This window comes from Lampetra fluviatilis, chromosome 27 (assembly GCF_964198595.1).
Source record: "Lampetra fluviatilis chromosome 27, kcLamFluv1.1, whole genome shotgun sequence".
Taxonomy (NCBI): domain Eukaryota; kingdom Metazoa; phylum Chordata; class Hyperoartia; order Petromyzontiformes; family Petromyzontidae; genus Lampetra; species Lampetra fluviatilis.
In genome coordinates this window covers 7,339,189-7,342,572 of record NC_136301.1, presented here as the reverse complement: position 1 = coordinate 7,342,572, position 3,384 = coordinate 7,339,189, and positions in this window count along the sequence as shown.

The following is a 3,384-nucleotide window of genomic DNA, read 5'->3' as shown; positions in this document are numbered from 1 at the left end:
AACCAGTGGCATCTACATCTACAGAACATGAAGAACCAGTGGCATCTACATCTGCAGAACGTGAAGAACCAGTGGCATCTACATCTACAGAACTTGAAGAACCAGTGGCATCTACATCTGCAGAACGTGAAGAACCAGTGGCATCTAAGTCTACAGAACTTGAAGAACCAGTGGCATCTACATCTGCAGAACATGAAGAACCAGTGGCATCTACATCTGCAGAAAGTGAAGAACCAGTGGCATCTACATCTACAGAACTTGAAGAACCAGTGGCATCTACATCTGCAGAACATGAAGAACCAGTGGCATCTACATCTGCAGAACGTGAAGAACCAGTGGCATCTACATCTGCAGAAAGTGAAAAACCAGTGGCATCTACATCTACAGAACGTGAAGAACCAGTGGCATCTACATCTACAGAACTTGAAGAGCCAGTGGCATCTACATCTGCAGAACGCGAAGAACCAGTGGCATTTACATCTGCAGAACGTGAATAACCAGTTGCATCTACATCTACAGAACGTGAAGAACCAGTGGCATCTACATCTACAGAACGTGAAGAACCAGTGGCATCTACATCTACAGAACTTGAAGAGCCAGTGGCATCTACATCTGCAGAACGCGAAGAACCAGTGGCATTTACATCTGCAGAACGCGAAGAACCAGTGGCATTTACATCTGCAGAACATGAAGAACCAGTGGCATCTACATCTACAGAACATGAAGAACCAGTGGCATCTACATCTGCAGAACATGAAGAACCAGTGGCATCTACATCTACAGAACGTGAAGAACCAGTGGCATCTACATCTACAGAACTTGAAGAGCCAGTGGCATCTACATCTGCAGAACATGAAGAACCAGTGGCATCTACATCTACAGAACATGAAGAACCAGTGGCATCTACATCTACAGAACGTGAAGAACCAGTGGCATCTACATCTACAGAACTTGAAGAGCCAGTGGCATCTACATCTACAGAACGTGAAGAACCAGTGGCATCTACATCTACAGAACGTGAAGAACCATTGGCATTTACATCTGCAGAACGTGAAGAACCAGTGGCATCTACATCTACAGAACTTGAAGAGCCAGTGGCATCTACATCTGCAGAACATGAAGAACCAGTGGCATCTACATCTACAGAACTTGAAGAGCCAGTGGCATCTACATCTGCAGAACGCGAAAACCAGTGGCATTTACATCTGCAGAACGTGAAGAACCAGTGGCATCTACATCTACATGATATTATACAACTTGTAAAGCCATTCCCCATGTTTAGTGCACATGCCGTACAACATGTTTGGAATCGACAGGAGGAAAGTTGGACTTACGAACGAATCGACTTACGAACAGACCTCTATGAACCTCACTAATTCGTAAGTAGATGAGTCCCTGTACATGTTACTTAATTCACGCAATCCCTTGAAGGGAAGGTGCGTGAGTTATTCATTCCTAATGAAGAAATGTCATGAACTCATTCAGTTTGGATTTATTCGGGATAAAGATTCAGATTTTTATTAATTCCCTAATAGAGAAGGTGTGTGGTTCAGTCATTCACTCAATCCCTTTTAGGGAAGGTACGTGAGTCATTCATTCATACAGAAGATATTTCCGTCAACTCATTCATGCCCGTACAGAGAAGGTAGACTGTTCATTCATTCACTCAATCCCTTTTAGGGAAGGTACGTGAGTCATTAATTCGTACAGAAGATATCGTTAACTCATTCGTTCCCTTACAGAGAAGGTAGACCTTTCGATTTAAAGCTTTCGTGACTGCAGGGATTTATCTTCTTGGTTCTTTCGGTAAAGTCACTTAGAATGGAAATAATAAAATAATAAAAATAAAACATAATAAAATAATTCTCACGACGTTTCGGCCACAACGCAAGCAGCCGTCCTCAGGTGGAGAGCAGGTCTGTCGTGACTTTACCGAAAGAACCAAGAAGAAGAAGAAGGTAGACCGTTCATTCATTAATTGAGTCGTCCATACCCTCGTAGAGGAGATGCACGCTTCGTTCATCCGCTCATTCTTTCCTTCGTAAGGGAAGGCGGCCGCGGGTGATGGCGTCCAGCGTTAAATGCGTCCGCGTGAAGCTTGGACCGTCGGTCAAATATCCTGGGGGAGGAATTCCGATGAGCTGTGAAGCCACGTCTCGACGACAAACACAGTGCAAAGCAAAAAAAAAACCACGATAGGAGTGCAAAATACAAGCGATGGTAACGCAAATCACCCAAACACCCGACGAAAATACAAACCAGCGCGACCATCCCCGATCCTGGCAGGCGAAGCGCACAACGGGGGAAGGGGTCACGGAGCCACAGGGGATGACCGAGCAGGGGGCACGCGACGAATCGACGCCAAGCGGTGGATGTGAGTGAGATACGATGAAGGAAAAAGTGGAGAGAGTTCTCACTTGGGAGAATCGTTTTTAGATTTTCACGGCTAGGACAAACGTCGTGACTTGGACGCGGGCCACCGGCTCGCGGTGATCGCGAGAGACGGCGGCGGCGGGTTTTGTGGGGGGGGGGGGTGGTGGTGGTGGTTGTGGGGGTGGTGGGGGGTGGTGGGTGGGCGGGGGGGGTGGTGGGGGTGGTTGGTGGGGGGTGGTGGGGGTGGTGGTGGGGGGGGGGTGGGTGGTGGGTGGTGGTGGTGGGGAGTGGGTGTTGGGGGGGTGGAGAGACACCCTCATCCAGCTGCGGGAGAGAGCGCGATCCGACGATGACCGCTGCGGCACGGTCGCCCGTTCCGCCTCGGAGGGGTTGCGCCGCGCCCTAGCCACTCGCACGCCCCAGAGATGTTCCACTTAGACGTTCCGCCAAAGACGTTCCGCTTAAGACGTTCCCCTTAAGACGTTCCGCTTAAGACGTTCCACTTAAGACGTTCCGTGTAAGGCGTTCTGCCAAAGACGTTCACTTAAGACGTTCCGCCAAAGACGTCTTCCACTTTAGACGTTCCACTTGAGACGTTCCACTCAAGACGTCCAGGGGAAGACGTTCCGCCAAAGACGTTCCGCTTAAGACGTTCCGCTTAAGGCGTTCCACTCAAGACGTTCCACTCAAGACGTTCCACTTAAGACGTTCCGCCAAAGATGTTCCACTCAAGACGTTCCGCCAAGATGTTCCCACTCAAGACGTTCCACTAAAAACGTTCCACTTAAGACGTTCCGTCCAAAAGCCGTTCGCTTAAGACGTTCCACTTAAGACGTTCTGCCAAAGACGTTCCATTAAGACGTTCCACTTAAGACGTTCTGCCAAAGACGTTCCATTTAAGACGTTTCCACTTAAGACGTTCTGCAAAGACGTTCCACTTAAGACGTTCCGTCAAAAGACGTTCCATTTAAGACGTTCCACTTAAGACGTTCCACTTAAGACGTTCCATTT